Raw genomic sequence first — 23,115 nt, 5'->3', positions numbered from 1 at the left:
ACATGAACGTGCATAGTTCCCCCCTCCCCATCTGGTACCTCTCTTAGGGGGCAGATTTTGTCTGAGGATGACCTTTTCTTCTGTAGAGGACAAAGCTTACTCCCTGATCGTAACCCCATGGGGGAGGGGACATATGGAGGAGGAGCCGAGGCGACTGGGAGTGACTCCCCTTCTGATCTCATGTCTTCCGGGCCCGGGCTCCTGACTTCCGGGCGTGTCTGACCCTCCCTTCTTCATGGCCTCTCTGCTGAAGCAGGGGAGGTCAAGAGAAGGTCAAGGGGATCTTCTGTTTCAGGCCTTGCTAAAAGGATTTTGGAAGAGCATTTATCGAAGTCCTCAAGCTTATATTTTTCTTTTTTTTCAGAATCCTGGTAGAGGGCCATAAAGGCCTGAACATAGGGAACTTCCTTGTATTTACCCACACGTTTGCAGTATAGACTGAGCTGTAAAATGGTGTTGTGTCCAAGTGATCCTGACTGGGGCCATTTTTCCCCTCCTCCCAGGGAGTAAGTAGGCCAGTACTGAGTACAGTATTTGATAAGTTTTTTTCTTTTTTAACCTTCCCAGTTGGTGTCCCTCCCAGTTGGCCAAAAGACAACCGAGCAGGGTGTCTAGAGGGAAGCTAGGCTTATTTCCCATTTTAGCGATGGTATAGCCTATATCTCGTTCCCAAGGGACCAGTACTGGGGCGGATGCCTCTATATCTGACTCTACAGAGATTGTAAGCTCTCTCCTGGTCCCAAAGGGCCTAATTGTATAAGCGCCAAAGGAAATGTTCGGTAGTAAGCACAATCAATGGGGCTGTAGGGCTGCTCCCAAAAGGTAAATTAACCCCTAAGGATGTATCTAGGGTGTTAATTTTCACCCAAGACCAGGTGCGACTGTACTGAACCCCGTCAATCACTTCTACGTGGAAGCACTCAGCCAAATGCGCAATTAAATGGCTGAATTTATAGAAACAGGGCACCCGATGGAGGGCTTCTAACGCCCGATCGTCTCCCCAGGAACAGAAAGCACAGTTGATGGGGAGCAGAGGGCGTAGCCTCTCTGAAAATCTCTTACAAAGACCCAGAACTTCAGGTCCAAGTATTGACAGACAGAGTAAGCGGAAATAACTTGGGTCTTCAAAGAGAGGGAAGAGGGCCAGGTTGAGAGAAAAGGAGTGGGACGAGACAGAAGGTCTAGGAGTGGGGGAGAGAAAGAGAAAAAAGGGGTGGCCTTACAGACGTCTCCTGCCACCTGCAGACACCCAGGCGTTACGGGACTTTTCCCTGGGCTTCCAGAGAAGGGAGGACTGGAACTCGGCCCTACCAGAACCAGAATTCGAGTTCTCTGCCAAGAGGAGGTGATCAGTCTCCAATCCTCAGCTTAAGCTGAGGCCCTTCGACCAGATTCCTGCGTCCAGGACCGGGGGACTAGAAAAATAGGATAGGTTGAAAAGAGGGGTGGGAAAAGAAGGGTCAACAAAATCTCTTGTTCCTTACCCGGTTGGGGCACCCTGGCCAGTTGTCTGCGTCAGGAGGAGACCAGGGACAAACGAGTCCCAGTTGCGGCCGCTGGGTCTGGTCCATTGGCAGGCAAGCTGGCCCCTGAGAACCCCGAGTGGTCAGGATGTCAGTCCCAGCGAAGAAGATGTCCCTTCGTGGTCGCCATTTGTTGCAGGAAGGGGGACCCCCTTCCAGGGTCCGAAACTGGGCTCTTGTCTAACACTCGGAAAAGAATTGTCCGAGGAGACACGTGCTGACAAAGCAAGAGATTTTATTGGGAAAGGGCACCCGGGTGGAGAGCAGGAGGGTAAGGGAACCCAGGAGAACTGCTCTGCCGCGTGGCTCGCAGTCTTGGGTTTTATGGTGATGGGATTAGTTTCCGGGTGGTCTTTGGCCAATCATTCTAATTCAGAGTCTTTCCTGGTGGCGCACGCATCGCTCAGCCAAGATGGATGCTAGCAGGAGGGATTCTGGGAAGTGGACGGACAGGTAGTGTCTCCTCTCGATCTTTCCCGAACTCTTCCGGCTGGTGGTGGCCTATTAGTTCCGTATTCCTTATCAGGATCTCCTGCCATAAAACAACTCATGCAAATGGTTACTGTGGTACCTGACCAGGGTGGGCGGTTTCAATCAGTGTGCTTCCCCTAACAAAAGTATCAAAATTGTTCACACTCTGTACAGGCTAGTAAAATTAACAATCAAAAGTTTAACAATAAAAGGCAAAAGGGCAATACTGTCTAATCCTATCAATCATGTGAAGCTAATGATGAATGCAACTGATCATAAACTTAAGAAAAATAAAATATTTGTTGTGAAAGAATAAATACAAATCTGAAAGCTCAGCAATACAGCATAAATGAACAAAAAAATTCCGTGAGATTTCAATGCTTGGTCGATTTAACTTTATTGCAGCTAAACTCATCTCTTCCCTGTGAACAGATTGAAACATAAACGGATATTTATGACATTTTAAAACTATTCTTAGTTCAGAGTAAAGAAAACATCTGAAAATGCTTTTTATTTATTTATTTTGAGACAAGAAAAGCTGACTAACTGGCAGAAGAAAAAAGCCAGGCTCTCTGTTGTGCCTTCCTGGAGTTTTGCTTTGTTGCTTTCTCTTCTCTCTCTTCACATGCAAAAAAATTTAACTGACTGGGTGAGGAAGGGGGCGGCTTTGGAAAGTTTAAGATCAATTATCTCCTATTCAACTCACCATTCCAGCTCTTTCTACCTCCTTTTCCCCTTAACATTTGGCTTGACTACCCTGCAGAAATACAGTACTGGACCAGTACTACCTTTTCAGTATTACCTTTTCCTGCAAGAATGGATATATGTATATGTATAATAGAATCACTTTGCTGTACACCTAGAACACAACTCTGCAAATTAACTATACTCCAATATAAAATAAAAATTTTTTAAGATTAAAAAAAATAAAAAGTCTGAAAAAAAAGTGATATATTCAGACAATGGGATATTAATCAACCATATAAAATAATGAGGTATTGATATATGCTGCAAAATATATTCTTGAAAACATTATGCAAAATGAAAGAAGCCAGACACAAAGGCTATATAATATATGATTCTATTTCTATTAAGTATCCACAGTAACCAAATTCATAGGGACAGGGTTATGAATTGTTTTCCAGGGGCTCCAGATAGGGAAGAATGGGGAGTGACTGCTAAAAGGTATGAGATTTCTTTGTAGAACAATGAAATGCTCTGGAATTAGTAGTGGCAATGGTTATACAACTTTGTGAACATACTAAAAACTACTGAATTGTACAGTTTACAAGAGTCAGTTTTGGGGGAGATTGGAATTGACATATTCACTTTACCATATATAAAATAAATAACTAATAAGAACCCATGTATAGCACAGGTTTTTCCAGTAGTCACATATGGATGTGACAGTTGAACCATAAAGAAGGCTGAGCACTAAAGAATTGGTGCTTTTGAACTGTGGTGTTGGAGAAGACTCTTGAGAGTCCTTTGGACTGCCAGGAGATCAAATCAGTCAATCCTAAAGGAAATCAACCCAGAATATTCATTGGAAGGACTGATGCCGAAGCTCCAATACTTTGACCACTTGATGTGAAAAGCCAACTCATCGCAAAAGACCCTGATGCTGGGAAAGATAAAAGACAGGAGGAAAAGGGGACAACAGGACAAGATGGTTGGATGGCATCACTGACTCAATGGACATGAGTGTGAGCAAGCTCTGGGAGATGGTGAAGGACAGGGAAGCCTGACGTGCCTCAGTCCATGGGGTCACAAACAGTTGGACATGACTGAGCAACTGAACAACAAATAGCACAGGTGTGTGCATGCCAAGTCACTTCGGCTGTGTCTGACTCTTTGTGATTCTGTGGACTACAGCTCACCAGGCTCCTCTATCCACCGGATTCTCCAGGCAAGAACACTGGAGTGGGTTGCCATGCCCTCTTCAAGGGATCTTCCAGAGCCAGGGATCAAACCCAAGTCTCTGTGTCTCCTTCATTGGCAGGCGGGTTCTTTACTACTAGTGCCACCTGGGAAGCCCATAGCACAGGTAACTCTACTCAATACTCTGTAATGACCTATATGGGAAAATAATCTGAAAAAGAGTCAATATGTGTATAACTGATTTACTTTGCTATACATCTGAAACTAATACAACATTGGAAATCAACTATGTTCCAAAACTATAACCTGCCAAAAACAGTCAATTTTACTATATGAGCATTATATCTTAACTAATTTTTAAAAAATCTTGGCAAACAGAACTTTTGACCTTGGCGTTCCACATTCAGGTATCAAACTGAATTCCCATTTCGTATCTCACTAAAAGGTACCACCCTCCACTGAGACACCTGAGCCTAAAATCTGGGAACCATTTTTTACTCCCTTGTTCTACCCCTGCATTCAATAAAGAGGTTTCTTAATTTTACCTTCATCTCTTGTATTTCTTCACTCCACAGACATTATCTCATTTTGGGCCCACATTTTTCAGTTCCTTCTTAACACACTGCTATTCATTTACTCAGCAAATGTTCATCAAACGCCTGTTATAGGACAGACTCTGTTCTGTATCTATGGGATGCATAATGTATATGTAATGGAACAAAATGCACAAAGCTCTTCCCTTGGAAAAGCCTAACTTCTGGCAGGCAAAGTGGGATATTCATACAAACATAAAAGATAGTAAATAAGCATATTATTATATGGTAAGTTAAAAGGTAGTAATTGCTGTGGAATAAAACAGGGTAAGAGAGATGAAGAATGCAAGAGGTGTAGGGGGTTGCTATTTAAAATAGGGTGCTCAAGGTGGGCCTTACAAAAATGTTCCTTTTGGGCAAAGACCTAAATGAGGTGAAGGTATATATAGAGCAATCTTTGAAAAAGAAACAACTGATTTCAAAATTCTGAAATTCTGAAGAATTTAAAGACTGATCAGGAAGGTCAAATGGCTGAAACAGAGTGAGTTAAGAAGAGAAAGTATGTGAGGTCAGAGAGGTCATGGAGGTTGTATAGCACTTTTTAGGAATTTTAGGTACCTTGATTGTTACTCAGGGTTTTGAGTAAACAGTGATGAGTTTGAATGCAGATTTTTTAGAAGACAAGAGTAAAAGCAGGGAGACCCATTAGGAGACTTTTGAAATAGGAGGTGATGGGTCTGATCAATGGTAGGAGTGAAGGTGGCTGGAAGTAAGAGGATTGTGGCCACGTTATAACCACAGAGCTATAGGATTTACTTATGTATGGGATGTAAGTGGGAAAGACATAGAAACCAAACAGTCCTCAAGAATTCTGGCCTGAAAAACTAGAAAAATGGAGATACCTCCCCCTGACACAGAGCAGACTTCATAGAGGAAAACCAGTAGTTCAGTTTTGGACACGTGAAGTTCAAGTGTCTACTGGGTGCCCTGGTAGAAGTCTTGAGAAGGCAGTCGCATAAGTGAGGCTTAAGTACAGAGCAAAGAGCTGAGATTAATACACTAGTTAGTGAGATGTCAGCATATAGGTGGTGTGAGTATAAAGAAACAGTAAGAGTGGTATTCCAGGGCACAGTAACATAAAGAGTCAGGGAGAAGAGGTAGAATCAGCAGAAGAGACTAAGAAGCCATGACAATGAGGTAGAAACCAAGAAAATGTGTGCCCTGGAAGCAAGGTCAAGAGAGGAAATCCAAGAATAGGATTTAGGCAACTATATCACTACCAGTGCCACTTGGGTGGAGGACTGAGAACTGACCCCTGGATTTAGCGAAGTAATTTCTGTGGAGTGGTGGGGCTTAAGCCCAGTTGTAGTAGGTTTACAGAAAGAAAACCTGGAAGGAGAAGAATTAGGTCAGTGAGTATCTCACCAAGTCTTCTGAGATTTGCCATGAATGGGAGCAGAGAAACACTGGAGCAGTTGGTGGTCAAAGTGGGTCAAGAAAAGGATATTAAGATGGGAAGGATAATAATATATTAAATGCTGATGGAATGGTCCATCAGTGGGAAAAAGCAAGAGAATTGTTTTGAGTAGGCCAAAAGAAACAGGATCTAGGAAGAGGAGGGACTGGTTTTAGATGGGAGTCCGGGGAATTTGTGTGGTGCTAGACAGGGGGTGTCAGAACTTGCAGACATGGAATGTGGGTGGGTGCAGTGTTGAGTCTATCGGATGTTCTCTTCTGGATGCTTGCGTTTTCTCTGTGAGGTGGGAAGCAAGGTCAACCATGAAGTGTGAGTTTCTGGGAGGATGTAGCAGTTTGAGGGAAGAGAACTGATGAAATAGTATCTAGGGAAGTGAAGGAGTGAATGGACTCAAAGCATGATTGCTGGGCAGCACAGAGCAGCCAGAGCAGGTTACTGGTCAGGAATAGAAACTGAGATCTAGCAGTGAAGTTTGCTGTCTCTCTCCCTGGCCTGCTGGCTCCGTGTCTGCCTCATTCATGGTCAGAGCCCAATGACTAGGACAGCATCTGGCACACAGCATGGATCCCATCCCACTCTGCCACCCCCGGAGTCTCCCCTCCTCTCATTCATTCTCCACTCAGCTCTCACAGAGATTACTCAAAAAACATCATTTCTCTGCTCACATTTTCACACATGATGACTCCCCATAGAACTGAGTAAGATCTTAGCTTCTGATCACAGTGTAGAAGCTCTTCACAGTCTAGCCTCCGGTTACATTTCAACCGCACCTACTATGTTTACTTTCATGGTACCCACACATTAGGGTCAGCCAAAACAGCTACTTGGAAGTTCCCATAATGTTCCCTGCTAGCACTTCTGGATTATAGCCTTCAGCTGATTAACTCCTACTGACGTTTTAGGAACTCAGATCAGAAATCACCTCCTTCAAGGAGCATTTGCCGAAATTCTAACACTGCCTCCTCCCAGTCTGTGTTCCATGCTCCTGTGTACCTCAATCATAGCACTTCCCATACTGTATATATTACATTATAATTGTTTCTTCTCTTTGTTCCCCAAAGTATTGTATATAAACCTAGGACACAGCATGATATTTATCTATACCCTGAGCTACTACCAGGGTGTCTGGCATATAACAGGTGCTCAGAAAGGGTCTATGGAATGAAAGAAGGAAATACTGGAGTCAATAATGGTTATCTACTGTCTATACAGGCAGGAGCCAGTGAATGCTAACATATAACATATAACATATAACATCAGGAAGCATCAGGGAAACTAATCTTATCCTTTTTGGGTTATTTGCTTAATTTTTGACTCTTCCCTACTCCTAGATGTATTTCATCATATTTACAAGAAAAATTTTATGAGTAAAACATTTGTGATTTATTTTTTATTTGATTTATAGACAGGTCATCAAGAGAACATACTCTGAACAGTTTTTCAGATCCTGTAGTTAGGTGACTCTGGGTCATGCTCACTCACTTGCATACAATTACCACGGGAGGAGGGGGAGACAAACACTCTGGAGTCCAATAGATGAGACTGGCTATCCCACTCTTTACTTCTTTGAGTCTCAATTTCTTCATTTGCAACAAGCTTTCCTGGAACAACACTGTAAGGATGGTATTTAGCTGAACACTAAATGCCAATTAGCTATTATCATTGTGACCTGGGACTCTGAAGGTTAAGGCAGGTGCCCCGAATAAGGAGTGGTTATAGAGCTGAACAAAACCAACTGTTCACTTGACAGACTATCTCTTCTCCTCTCAAGACTACTGCTTCTCTTCCACTGGGTTTTCATTTAAAAATCCTGTCCTCACCTTCTGCCTTACTCCATCTTGATGAGTTCTTGCTACACTTGCCCCCACTCTCCCCCCTCAAGCTCCTCCTCTCTCATCACAATACTCCAGTTCTTTCATAGTGCTGACCACCAGCTGTAATTCTACAGTAGAAATCTTATCATTGGATTGTTCAGAGGTATACTTCCAGTGCCTTTTCCAGAGTCTAGAACACAGCTAGTAAGTAATCAACAAATATCTAAAGGATAAATTACACTATATTTTGATCATACTAGCCAACCAATGTGTGTATAGGATCTTTGGTGAGTTAACATCAGTGAGACACCTAGAAAATGTGTCTCTGTCCTCCTAACGTGTGGAGACCATGTTTGTCATCAAATGGGGTTGGTTCTGGGTGCTTGGGGTCATGGCTTCTGAAACATGGTCCCCTCTGACTCTTCACTGACAAAGACTGAACCAAGGAAGAATATTGACAGTTATGTCAAGGATGGTTCTATGCTTGCAGAACAATTTGTAAGCTTTGAGAAGTTCTAAGCAATGTGTGGAAACAGAATATACAGAAAAATAGATCATTTCTTAAATGACGCCTCTGTCAAAGAAAGAAATCTAATAAATGCAAAATCAATTGGCCGTGCCTTAAGATAAGAATCGCAACCCAGCTCCCCGCCTTTGCCCAGAGCTGAGGGGGCATGCCAGAATGCTTTAAAACACTGATCATGCCCCGCGGTCGCTTACAAGCTGGCAGGAGACGTCAAGATTGACATCCTTGAAATCTAGTGAGAATACCAGTCGATAGAAATTATGGACTAAACTGTGCTTTACAGAGGAGTACTACTAAAAGTTACCGTAACTTTAATAATGCCGGAGGAGAGGGAAGATCTGTGGAAGCTAAAAACCTCCCAAAGGTTATGGTACTTGAGGAAATATCTGAAGTGTGAGGAACAAGGGCGCCGCGGCCAAAGGACGGGGCCTGGTCAAAGAGTAGCGCCCCTGGTGGTGACACGCGTGCCCTTCGTGTAAAAGCAATATGGCGGCAACGACGGGCACTCGGCACTGGGAGCGCTCAGTTACCTCAGCCCCAGGATGACGAGTGTGTCGCAGTCTGGCTAACCACATTGACCGGTTTGCCTATAAAGTTGTGGCTTCCTAGCCACTTCTCTTCGACTTCCCTGCCTTCTCTGTGCTGGGTGTGCTGTCCTCAGCCGTGTCCGACTCTCTGTGACCCCGTGGACTGTAGCCCACCAGGCTCCTCTGTCCATGGGGATTCTCCAGGCAAGAATACTGAGGCGGGCTGCTGTGCCCTCCTCTAGGAGATCTTCCCACTCAGGGATCAAACCTGCGCCTCTCACACTGCAGGGGGTTTCTTTACCACCAGCGCCACCTGGGAGGGGAAGGCAATGGCACCCCACTCCAGTTCTCTTGCCTGGAAAAGCCCATGGACGGAGGAGCCTGGTGGGCTGCAGTCCATGGGGTCGCTAAGAGTCGGACATGACTGGGCGACTTCACTTTCACTTTCCACTTTCCTGCGCTGGAGAAGGAAATGGCAGCCCACTCCAGTATTCTTGCCTGGAGAATCCCAGGGACGGGGGAGACTGGTGGGCTGCCGTCTGTGGGGTCGCACAGAGTCGGACAGACTGAAGCGACTTAGCAGCAGCAGCAGCGCCACCTGGGAAGCCCATGCCTTCTCTGGAATAATGCAAAACTAAACCACAGTAACTGCAACAAACAAAACCAAAAAATTACCTCTAGGACTGGCAGCAGGTGGAAATTCCAAGCTCCTGCCAAAGGAACCATTAGGACAGGCGTTTATGAAAATGCATCTGACTGAACAGTTGCTATTTCCCATAAAGGATGAAAGATTGAAAACAAATGACAGCAGGACACACAGCTTGTCTCTGTGTGTGTGTGTGTGTGTGTGGGTGTGTGTGTGTGTGTGTGTGTGTGCGCGCGCTGTATGTACATGAGCAGTGTTTATGCAGGATACGTGTGGTGGGTGTGAACGAGTGTGCACATGTGCGACACGTCCATATTATGTGTATATATGTGTGCTTGCGAGTACAGGGTGTGGTGTATATGCTGGTGTGTGTGTTTGTGTGTACAGGGTGCACGTTTCTCCCCTCCCTTGGTACTGGCTTGGGCATCCTCAGTTTTTGGCTTCCTAAGAGCTAGAAGAGTTGACTCATTGGAAAAGACCCTGATGCTGGGAGGGATTGGGAGCAGGAGGAGAGTAGGACGACAGAGGATGAGATGGCTGGATGGCATCACAGACTCGATGGACATGAGTTTGAGTAATGTCCGGGAGTTGGTGATGGACAGGGAGGCCTGGCATGCTGCGGTTCATGGGGTCACAGAGTCGGACACGACTGAGCAACTGAACTGAACTGAAGAGCTAGGAGGAGGTTTGGGGTCTGTCTCACACAGGTGCTGCTTCCTTTTCCACTTCCGGGCGCACCTGTCGTCTCCCTTGTGCCCACTGCCCATCTTCGGGGACCCACCCCCGCCTCCCTTCCCTAGCCAGTGGCGGGAGGGGGGCGCGCTCCCCAGGGAAGGTGGAGGAAGTGACTTTGATGGATCGCATTGCTCAGGAGGCCCAGCATTTACAGATTAGAGACTGCCGCTTCTGTGCGAGAGTCTCCATCCGGAGGTTGTTCTGATGAGATAATTTTTCTCATTAACCTTGATAACTCTCTGCTGATATACGGATCTGTTTGCACTAACATAGAACTTTTTTTCCCCTTCAAATCCTTTTAGTCTTATACACTTTCCAGGGGAGAACTTGGAGCCTGCTGGAGGCCGGCAGCTGCCTAGATGTTTAGCGGTTTTGCCAGGTTCTGGGTGCCTGGACGGACCCGGAGGGAACAACTTCAGTCCCTGTCGTCAGGATCCTGGATTTTCTTAGGCAAAAAGCTCTCAACAAATCTAGACCAAGTGATTTAGAGATTTAAGGAATGCCTGTAGGCAGGAAACGGGACGCATCTGCTCCCACTCGGCTCCCCCAGCAGTTAGCCTGCAGCAGAAATCAGTGAGCTGCTTCAGCTCTTCACAACCTCGCTCAGACACTCTAGCCTCTGGCCCAGTTGTTTCTGCACATAACCATCGCTGGGGGTATCTTCCCCAGAATACTTTCTCTTCTCCCCAGTTAAAATGAATTTCTGTATCCTGTACATACTTTCTTACAGTGTTTATTATAATGAATTGTCCCCGTGATTCAAGTTTTCTCCCTTGGTAGGCTGTGAGCACTTTGAGACTTCAGGCTGTCCTTTTCATCTTTGTTTCCTAAATATTACTACAGTGTCTGACATAGTAAGCACTTGGTAAATGTTTGTTGACTTTTGATATAAATCAGATAAGACAAGAAATTAGGAAGTACTTTGAATGCTTCACAGAGTTCAATGTTGAGGAAGTTATCAGCATAGGTTGCATTGTATCCATTTGGGGCCTAATATTGGATGAACTCTCATACTTGCTCATCTAGATCCTGGGTATCTTCCCAGAGCTTCTCATACAGACAGGGCAGGTTGATATCTTGAGGCTCTTAGACCATTATCATGAATAATTGCAAGAATAGGTCCCAAGAATTTAACATATTGACAAGTTACTTTTATGAAAAGCCAATGTAATACAATTAAGCTGCCTATAACTACAGTGTCTGTTTATAAAATAATCCACAATGCATTACAGAAAGTATAATCCAGATATGGACCATAAGTGAAATGATGACTATTTTTCAAGTGATTTTACTCATAATCCAATTTAGAAATTATATAACAAGAATCTAAATGCAAGCTCCTTCATAAATATCATGCTCAGGCAGAAGCTCTTCTTGACTCCTAGTCCCTGATCCCAACCCCCAACCACACACATACACATACAACTAACACTTCATCTTCTTTCTTCCCTCAACCCAGCAGAAGTCTTTGCTTATCCTGAAATTCCGTTTTGTAAAGGTGCCATGTGCTTCAAGGGAAGTGAAACTACCCTCGCAATTTGTTAATGAAGCCAACGATGATGTTCTGTTGGGTCACAGGGGCAGGGGCAGTCGATTTGAAGAATCCTGCTGGTTTGCAACCTCAGAGGTTCCCCAGGTAAAAACTCTGTCTCATACCGGAGAGACAGAAGAAAGAGGTGGGCCACTCTTTCTTGGTAGGTGGCAGGATTAATATGCCAGGGATATAATGTAATTAATTACATTACAGCTGCCTGTCTTGGGCAGCTGTAAGACTAGCAGATCTCTATAGCTGCCTTCCAGTGGGTTTAGTCATGTATGCCATCCATAGTCTCAACAACACATTGCTCTCTCAAGGCTGCTTTCTTGGAACAGTTCCCACTGTGAGAACTGTGGGCATAACATGCCTTCCAAGGACAAGAAGGGGATGAGGAGCCTCTGATTGCTCGGGTCCAGCTCACAGGTCACCAGGCAGTCATGTCCCCTCCATGACCTCCTCCCACCACTCTCTAGGCACTCTCCTCTCTGCGAAATGCAGGGAGGTGTTAGGTCCCAGCTGCTCTGAAGCTGAAGCCAGTGTTTGATGTTTGAGGAAAGATTCAGACTAGAAAGGAAGGATGCTATTTCCCCTTACAAGAGGGGTGGTTCTCAAACCAGTTGTTGATGATGTTACTCGTCTGAAGAGCCACTGCCTGATACCAGAAAAAAAGCCAAATTACCCCCAAAATTATTGGAACTGAGACAGGAAACAGGGGGTATTATTTGTATCATAGAGAATTTACATCTATGAAGGATCTTATAAAGTATCTAGTCCATACCTTCATTAAAAAAAAAACAAGGGTCCAGTGAGGCAGTGTGACATCATTTTTAAAAATAAGTGACTCAATTCAATATGATACCAACAGAGACACATAATTGCTCATAAAGCCAACTGAAACCACCCAACTGGTTATTTCAGCTATCAAAAATTACATAAAGTGTGCACGATGGGGTTAAAGGTAAACACTTGTTCTTTATCTAAAGATTCTGGTTCCTGAATTCAGTGTGAGGGAAACTATGTTTAAGTTGTGTTCCATTAAAAAAAAAAAAAATGATCTCTTCCTCCTACACATGAGACACCCCCTGCCAAGACTTGGGAACAGAGCTCCCAGTCAGATAATGGAGACACATTTTTGACCATATGGCTAGAGTTGGCCAAAGACAAGTTCTCAGAAAAGCTTGCCCCCCAGCTTATTATGAGAACATCAGACATGCAGGTTATGGGCAAGTGGCAGAAGTGACATGATCGCAAATAAATGAGTTCCCTTTCAAATGTGCCCTAGCCTTTTGCAAATGTAGAGACAGATCCTAGTCAATGAAAACTGTTAGCTGCTCACTGTTTACAAGACCCAAGACATGAAAGTAACCTAAGTGTCCATTGACAGAGGAATGGATAAAGAAGATGTGGTACATATATATAATGGAATATTACTGAGCCATTAAAATGAATGAAATAATGCTATTTGTAGCAACATAGACAGACCTAGAGACTGTCATACTGAGTAAAGTAAGTCAGACAGAGAAAGAGAAATATCATATGACATCCCTTATATGTAGAATCTAAAAAGAAATGGTACAAATGAACTTACTGACAAAACCGAAAGAGATCAGAGTCACAGACGTAGAGAATGAACTTACAGTTGCTGGGGGGAACAGAAAAGGAGATGGGATTAGTTAGGGAGTGGGGTGGGACATGTACACACTGCTATATTTTAAATGGATAACCGATAACCTACAGCACATGTAACTCTGTTCAGTGTTATGTGGCAGCTTGGATGGGAGTTTGGGGGAGAATGATACTTGTATATGTATAGCTGAGCTCCCTTGCTGTTCACATAAAATTACCACAACATTGTTAATTGACTATACTGCAATACAAAATAAAAAGCTTAAAGATTAAAAAAAAATTGTTAACTGCTGCCTTATGCTTTGAGAAAGGCTGAAAAATTCCAGTCTTGGCTATTGGTTCTTATTTTCTGCTTTCACCACATGGCTGCAACCTCTCTCAGCCTTAATTTTCTGTCTAGCTAATGAGGTGAGGATTTAATAAAATGAAATGATGAGAGTTATGTACCTCACACAGGGCCTGACATGTAGAGGACACTCAGTCAAACTGTAGCTCATGCCAAAATGAGAGAAGGCTGGTTCCAGATAAATGTAGCTTTATCCCATAAAATGGATAATACTATCATCCCCATTTTGCTATAATAATAAAAAACAAAGGTTTAGATATGTGGCATAGAAACTTGCTTAAGGTCACTCCGTTAGCACGTATAGATTATGAACTGAAACCCAAGACCATCCAATACGAAATCTGTTTTCTTAACAATGCATTCTTAATGATGTTTTAGCCTGTGGGAAGGAAAAATATGGAAAGGGCTAATTGTTACATTACTCAAGGAACAAGTTCTTTTCTTTTGATGTTGTGGTACATTATCACAGCAATTTTCCTCACATTGTTTCTTAAGGTAAGAATTAAGCATTGGATCTGTGGCAAATTGCTTCGGTCCTCACTATCCCATTTCCTCTTATACCGAGTCCACTTCTTTCATTTACGTTACCTGCTTCCTCTGTTTGGCATCTGAACTTTAGCCCTTGAATATACCTTTAATATTTCTCCTTGAAAAAGAACCTTGATATATCCATACAAAGTTTGGACAGGTAAGTTTATAGCAGCTTTATTTAAATAGTAAAACCAGAAAAATGGAAACAACCCATACGTCCATTAACAATTGAATGTGTAAATTCACTGTGGTATATCCATAAAAATGGAAATTATTAGCACTAAAATGAACTACAATACACTCAAGAATATGGGTGAATCTTAAAAACAATATAAGTGAAAGAAACCTGACACAAAAAAACAGTGTGTGATTCAATTTGTATAATATTCTAAAACTGTAGTTTTATAGCCAAACTAATTTATAATAGAGACAGAGAGCAGATCAGTGGTTACCTCAGGGCAGGATGTAGAGTAGGTGGGGGACTGACCTTAAAAAGACACAGGGAGCTTTTGGGGGTAATGAAAATGTTCTACATCTTGACTGCAGTGGTGGTTGTTACACAAAGGTATTTGTCAAAATGCTTTAGAACATATACTTGACTTTTTAGATTGGCTCTTGCTTTGGTCATCAAAAGGATGAGTAACAGCACAAGACTTTTGAGAAAGAAAAGTTCTGGATGAAGGGATAAGGTCAAACAAGGCCCACTTTGCAAAAGTGCTCAGGGTTGGATGGTGACAAGATTGCTTGTTTCTCTGAAAATACCTGCTAAGAGATAGCTGACAGAGCCAACCTGAAGAATCCCAATTGCAACTTCTTGAATTTGTTTCTCTAAGACAGTACAAGAAAGCAATGTAAGACACATAAAAAGTTCACACCATGGTGGAAAACATATTTAACGTAACTCTCCAAAAAGTCTTTAGCATGCCATGATTCTGAGGATTTTATCAGGAGCTTAAGGCAGTGGTGGTAAAGGACTGAGTGAAGAAATGATAGAGAAAATGAAGGAAGGGATTGATTCTGAAAAGTAGCTGGTATAAATGGACAGAAAATTAAATTACTCTTCACTTGAAATAAAGAAAATTCTCAATATTTCTAAAGAGTTGAGACTGGGTTAAGGAATCTAGTCCTCTAAACAAGCTAGAAGACAACACACACACACACACCCAAACACCACCAAAAAAATAAAACCCACTACAACCAATATCTAAAATTGAAAAATGTTCCACATGGGAGCTTTCATTTGTGATATTTTATCTGAAACTTGACATCTTGTCAAGATGCAAGTAATGGAGGAAACTTCAAGAGTAGCTAATGGAAATGTAGGCTTTTTGTATATAAACTGGAAATTCACCAAAAATGCTTTATTTTCTCGATGATTCTCACTAATCCCTCAGTGTGGTACCTGGCACAGACAGAATTCAGTAAATCACTGCTAGAAAGAAGAGGGGGAAACAAAGAGGGCAGGGAGGGCCATATTTTAAGTTTTAGCTGAATGTATTTGATAAAAAGTTCAATAAGTAAGAGACATTAACATTTTTTATTCACTTTACACTCTCTAACTCCCTCCAAGTAACCTATTGATTAGTGAGTTAAAATATTTATTAAGAATAATTTCAGAAATCCAAAATTACAAAAGGCATAAACTGGGGTGGCTGCTTAGAATGGATTTCCATCTATTCTTCCCTCAGCAAACTCTGAACAAGGAAGGAGTCAACATGATTAGACTCCTCAGTGGATGTCATGCCCTCATCTAAGAATTTGACTTCATGATTAGGAAATGGACCATGGTTATTGAGTAGCCATGGCAGTCCAGCTGAAGGATGATCAATGAACTTCAACTCAGATGCATAGTTTGAGTGACAAGAAGATAATTCTCATTCAAGCTAATGGGGAACTTGAATTAGACTCATGGTGTTAAAAAATGAGAAAATGATGTCTTTCTAAATGAGGGAAAAGAATCTCCTTGGTGAGTCCATCCTTTTAGCCTGAATTCCTTTGATAGTCCATGATATAGAAGTTTGCATTTTCAAATGATCTTTTCCAGTTTAGATTCTTATCACTGTTCTCTGTCGGTATTACTTAGTGTATTTTCTCATAAAGAGGCTAGAAATTGCCTTCTTTTCTCCAGGAGAGAGTGGGTATTATAAAGGTTTTCTGCCAAAAGCATGGAGCCTTAGATAAGTAATCTCATCCTTCTTCCATGATAAATAAGCTACTAAAAATTAAGAAAAAAAAAAAAAGGTAGCAGTTGGAACATCTGAAACGCACAATGTTGTGAAAACCTCATTTTTAAGAGTCTTCTCCATTGTTCAGCCACAATGCTGGAGTCTTCTCCATTTATATTTTTGTTTGGGGATTTTTCTCTTCCCCAGGCTGAAGTTCTTTGTGCGTGAGACTGAAAAGCTGCCAGGACTGGTCCATCTGGCTGGCCAAATGGATTGTGCTCACTGGAGCACTGCCAGATGTATATCAGTAGAAAGTTTAATTTTGGGGCAGTCTAAGGCCCCAGTTCCTTTCTTAGTTTAACCGAAACTACATTTCTATTTTCTAGAAATTCCTTCAATTGGCCTGAGTGTCATCACCTAGTGTTGACTCCTATAATCCTGGTCCCAGGCTCTAGAGATCACCTGACTCAAGACTACAACCTCTCTATCAAGTCCAAACCAGTGAAATAAGTTTGACCACAAGGTTTGTACCAAATGAAAAACCACTGTGTTACGTTTGATTACATTTGTCTGACCTTGATCAATCTTAGGAGCCAGAGTATTCGTTTCAGTTAACTAATTTAGTTTAAATTGCTTAATTAAGAAATAAAATTTCATGGAATTCCCTAGATTAATTTGCACTTATACTTAAGAGCATCAACATTTATAATCAATTTAAAGAGGAAATAGGCCTAGAGTATTTTTATAGTTTGCAGTGAAACCTAATTGGATTCATTTGGGCTGAAACAGGAAATATAGAGAGATCTGATATATTTTTAATTTCCCACATCTTAAGGACAATAATGGGCATTTAATCTTTGTGAGACACTGAGTTTTAGACTTGAAATTACAGAAATTGTGAATTCAGAAGATAAAATGGCTGATTGCCCCATGTTCTTACCTTTCAGGGAAAGCAGCCGGCAGGGCTAGATTGTAATAGGCACTCAGGCAGGGCTGGCATAGGCACCAGTCATGGGCAGGAGATGGGCACAGAGGAGGGTGCCTGGGACTAGCAGGGGCCTTGTCAGCCTTTGTATGTGCTTTCTACCCAAACTTTTCACTTCTTTTTCGGGGGGGTTGGGGGGGTGGCAGGCAGAGGGTGCGCTGCATAGTTTGCAGGGATCCTAGTTCCCTGACCAGGGACAGAACCCACACCCTTGGCAGTGAAGCTGTGGAGTCCTAACCACTGGTCCACCAGGGAATTCCCTCACTCCTCATATCTTAAATGAGAGTGTCAGGATTAGATCCGAGTTTTTAGGAAGATTCTGTCTGAGATCTAGGGAAGGGATTTGGGGAGGAACAAACACAGAGTAAGAAGAGCTTTGAGCTCATGTCTCTCTCTGTCCTAGTCAGACATCCTGAGGTAGCTGGAATTAAGACAGCAGTATCTGAAATGGAAGAGATATATTCTGGATATTGATCATCTATTGGGAGAAGATAAGGGGGAGGGGAGGGATGAGGGAGTAAAAGAAGACAAGAATGACACAGATTTCTGCCTGCAATTACAGCCAGGCACCACACATCTACACATCCAAGTTTGTCTGGGAAGTGCGGGTTAATGCCTATAGCACTGTCCTTTACTTTCCATTATGTCCTATTTTGGCAGATAAATTTATATGATCACTCTAGCAGAAAAATGAATGGCAACCACATTGAGAATTTTAAGGAAAAAACTTGTTCAAGGGAGTTATGTGCATGTGTGCACGTGCTCAGTTGCTCAGTTGTTTCCGACTGAGCCCCTGGACTGCAGTCCACAGGCTCCTCTGTCCATAGAATTCTCCAGGCAAGCATACTGGAGTGGGCTGCCATTTCCTACTCCAGGGGATCTTCCTGACCCAGGGATCGAACTTGCATCTCTCGTGGCTCCTGCATTGGCAGGCAAATTCTTTACCACTGGTGCCACCTGGGAAGCCCTCAAGGGAGTGTGGGACGTATTATATTTGAGATGCCTGTTATACAACTGTATTTATTCACTCACCTTCTTCAAACCTTTGTTTAAATCTCCCTTTCTCAATTAAACTCAGCTGACCATCTAATTTAATCCTTCAACTTGCCCCTTGACCCATTCCTGATCCCTCTTACCCTAATCTTTTTCTTTAATCTGAATACTCATCATCCATCATACTGTATAATTTATTTAGCATGATTATTAACCATTGCCTGTAATCTGCTATAATAGAATCTCCTTGAGGACAAGGACTTTGGTCTCTTCTGTTCACTGACGTATTCTAAGCACCTACAATAGTGCCTGTTATTCAGTAGGTGGTCAACAGATATTTTTGAATGAATGAGTGTTCTGAATGCACTCAACAAATGTGTAATGAGCATCTATTGCTTTTTGAGCTCATGTGTCTATCCTAGTCAGAGATGTTCAATAATTTCCAAGGATGTTCAATAGAAAGTGAACACGTATGATTCCAAGGCTCAAAAGAGGATCTGGACTAGAGCTGTAAAATTATGTGTCAGTAGGAAGCATATCATGTTTGAGCTATGGCATAATTAATATCCCTCAGTGAAATCATTTTAAGTGCAATAAGAAGAGGACTCAGGACAAAGCCACAGGAATAAAAAAATCTAGATAGAAACCAAGTAGGAATGGCCAATAAAATCAATGATACAGGTAGAAACAAGAAAGAATAGTGGAAACTAGGTGAGATTAAGCAAAAATCTTAAGGAGGGAGTTGTCAAAAGCATGAAGTAAACTACACTATTCAAGTAAAGCCAAATGGCCATCAAATTTATTAGAAAGACAGTTGTTATGAAGTGGTGTGCCCCTAAAATTCACACACTGAAACCCTAACCCCCAACATGACTTATTTGGAGAGAGGGCCTTTACAGAGGCAACTGAGGTTAAATAAATTCATGGGGTGGAGGGGGACACTAATTCAATAGGACTAGTGTCCCAATAAAAAGACAGACACCAAGGTTGCACCTTTACAGAGGAAAAGCCATGTAAGGACACAGAGGAGGCAGGCATCCTCAAGCCAAGGAGAGAGGCTTCAGGAGAAACCAGCCCTGACAACACTTTGATCTTGGATTTCCAGCCTCCAGAACTGTGATAAATAAACTTCAGTTGCTTGAACCATGAAGTCTGTGGCATTTTGTTATGAAAGCTTTACCAGATGAACACAGTGGTCATTATTGACAATGGACTGATTAAATTTTCAGAAGTAGTAAACGTTGTATCATAGAGCAGTAGGGTCAAGAGACAAATGGGGGTGGGAGGGTGGGGTTGGTGGTGAGTATGGGTTTCCCTTGTGGCTCAACTGGTAAAGAAACTGCCTGCAATGTAGGAAACCTGGGTTTGACCCCTGGGTTGGGAAGATCCCCTGGAGAAGTGAACAGCTACCCACTCCAGTATTCTGGCCTGGAGAATTCCATGGACTGTATAGTCCATGGGGTCACAAAGAGACAGACATGACTGAGCGGTAAGTATAATCCAATTTGTACAGAATTGTAGCTAGGTAGGTGGAGACAAATAGCCTTGAAACCAGAGGGGATTTGTTGAAATCCCAGGAGAGCACTATTAAAATGTGGGTACCACAAATTTCAAAGAGACAAGCTTATCATCTTCACACTTTAATACAGTACAGAATATGTGTAATTACGCATATTGATGAGAGTGTATTTTTTTGTTTTGCAACTGAAGGAAGTCTTGGGAGAATTTTAAATTTGAACCAGGCAGGGGAATCTTACAAGGACATTAGTGATGAAGTTTGCACACTGCTGATGTGATTTCAGGTCACTAAATCAGCTGGCTCTCCTAATCGAAATTATATTGTGTTGATGCTATGACCACAAGCTGTAGACAGTTTAGGATTGAATTCATCTCTCAGATTTTTTAATGCACTGTGGGGTTTTTTTTCCTCCCTCAGAGTTTATCATTGACAATTTAAAGTCAGAAGTGAGTCTTTCTTTTTAGAGGACATAGTTTACCCCTACTACTACCAGAACTTCCCTGAATTAGCATGCTATGCTTCCCAAAATGAGTCTGCATTCAATGTGTCCTAAGTCCTCTCCCCCTGTCAGGGAATTTGCTCCTGCAGTTACTCCACATCTTCCCTGCATCACCAACTTCCCATCACAATATCAGTGCCTTGTTAGTCTCCAAGATTAAAAAAAAAACAAAATTTACTCACATCACTCAAGTTTTCAGTCTTTTGGCTTCTTCTTACAAAACACTTCTTAGAAGGTCTCGTGGTGATTTCGAGGAGATAAATATCATCTGCTAAATCCTTTCCCTGGGTTTCAGCCTGGTAAATGTAGGCACTGAAATTAACATGTCAACAAAAGGAAACTCCCCATTAGCACCACCATCTCTAACCCAACTGCTACCACTAATATTCCACCTACAAACAACGGCTTGATTTACCCAGGTGTGCAAGTCAAAACTTAGCAGTCACCCTTGAAACTTCTCTTTCCCAATCTATCACCGAAGTTGTGTTTGCTCAAGTTAAAAGTGAGAAACAATGAAAACAAATACTGTGCTCAGAAAGGCCAGGACCGTAGCCAGGAGGTCTGAGATGATGCCCAAGCCTCCAAGGGCTTTACTTCCTCCCCGGCCCTGCACTGGCCCCTGCACAGCCCCCACACCCCCACGTGAAACACATGTGAATTCAAAACGAGATTCAAGCTTAGGAGACTGCGTTCTCTCCCATCTTTGCCTCAAACTCCCTCCCACTACAAACTGCTCAGGTTCGGCCCCACACTGATGGGGTCTCACCACGTGGCTGTGTGGAGGCTTCCTTGCCAGCCCCATACAAAGGCACAGAGGGCTGAGAAGCCTTCTGTCATAAATTAAAAGGGAGCCGGGCCTCCCAGGTCCCCAGGGACACCTCCTCGGAGGCCGGGTTCCCGCCAGGCAGAGCACACCATGTCTCACACACCGTGGGGGCCGGGCTTGTCCTGCCAAGACCCCCACAAGTACCCCAGCACGGTCCATGTGCTGCTGTGGACACCTCACTGGCTGGGGCCACCATGGTGAGTCCCCCACCCCTCCCAGGAGGGGCTGTGCCCAGGAGTGGTCCCCTAGCACGAGCCCTCCGGAAGGAAAGTGGACTTGGGGCGGGGGGCGGGGGAGAGGTAGCGCGTGCTCTGGGCTGGAACGGGGGTGGATGGACTCGCACCTGTGGAGGCTGTTGCCCTTGTTGCCGCCGCCCTCGGCCCTCGCTGGCCAATGAGTAGGATAACCGGTGTGTCATGAACGCGTAGGCCACGGATTAGAACTTGGGGTGGCTTTTGACGGTGGCGGCCGCGGGAGCTGATCGATGCAGTTCACAGGGGTGCCGGAGGCCAGAGCCACAGCAGAGGTCCTGCAGGCTGAACAGGTGGGGGCCTGTTCAGGGGGCCGCCTGCGCTTCTCCACGTGGTGCGTGAGCGCGATGTGGGACACCTGGGTGAAGGACTCCTGGTTGAGCTTGCACTGCCCTCGTGATTCCCCAAGCAGATCTCCAAGGCCAAGCGTCTTTCTCTGCGGAGGCGCTCAGCCTGCTCTAGCGAGGCTTGCTGAGAGAGCCAGGTGCAGCTGATTCCCCTTCAGGTCGTGCTCCTCGGCCTCTTCCATCCGCCGGTTGCTGAAGGGCCAGGTGTTAGTGAATTCGGTCAGTGCGAGGATGCCCTGCATGCTCCTGGAGTTGGACTTGAAGACTGTGCAGAGCCTGTGCTGGCCGGATAGTTCCAGACCTCCAGGTTGACCTGCCGACTCTCCGGTTGCTGCCGGCTTACAGGGACTCAGCCATGACCTCCTGCAGGCTCTCCAGCATGTCCCCTTGCTCATGTCGCCCGCCAACAGACAGCGTGGTCATGGGGTGGGTGGGGGACAAGACCTTATGCCCAGAGCCCTCAGACCCAATTTGGAGGCATGCCAAATTGCCAGCCTTATCCCCACCTGAGACCCCAGACTCTGCAACTACCTCCAGACCACCGGCATTATTTGAGGGATAATTGAAATGGCCCCCTGGCTGATATTCCTGCTTCTGATCTTGGCACTGTAATTTATTCTCCACATAATAGTCAAGATGATATTCTACAAATATAAATCACATCTGGGCACTCTTGTGATAGTCATTGCTGCTGCTGCTGCTAAGTCGCCTCAGTCCTTTCCGACTCTGTGCGACCCCACAGACGGCAGCCCACCAGGTTCCTCTGTCCCTGGGATTCTCCAGGCAAGAACACTGGAGTGGGTTGCCATTTCCTTCTCCAATGCATGAAAGTGAAAAGTGAAAGTGAAGTCGCTCAGTGGTGTCGACTCTTCGAGACCCCATAGACTGTAGTCTACCAGGCTCCTCTGTCCATGGGATTTTCCAGGCAAGGGTAGTGGAGCGGGGTGCCATTGCCTTCTCCAGTGATAGTCATTAGTGCTACCCATTGAACACACTGCCCCCTGCCCCTGTGGGTCCATGGCGGGATTGCACTTACTTACCTTCTCCTGGATGCATGGAGTGCTGTAGCTTGTTTTGGTTAAAAGTTTGTAAGCAAAAATAACACTTGCAATTAAGTTGGAGCATTTAATTGCTCTTTTGAGACCCCCCCCCCCCAGAATATACTTTTCCCACTGCCACAGTGTCTGGTATGATCCAGTCAGTGGTGACTCCATCAGCCTGGGTCTTGGAGTGAGAATAAGGATGGTCAACAGAGTAGATAGATGAGTACTTCTGAAAACTTTCCAGACTAATTTTGCCCTCTCCTAAGGACTCTGTAAGATGAAATACTTGTTGTTTCTTGCAGGTGCTCCATTCA

This window comes from Dama dama, chromosome 33 (assembly GCF_033118175.1).
Source record: "Dama dama isolate Ldn47 chromosome 33, ASM3311817v1, whole genome shotgun sequence".
Taxonomy (NCBI): Eukaryota; Metazoa; Chordata; class Mammalia; order Artiodactyla; family Cervidae; genus Dama; species Dama dama.
The sequence above is the reverse complement of the archived record's forward strand: the minus strand, read 5'-3'. Positions refer to the sequence as shown.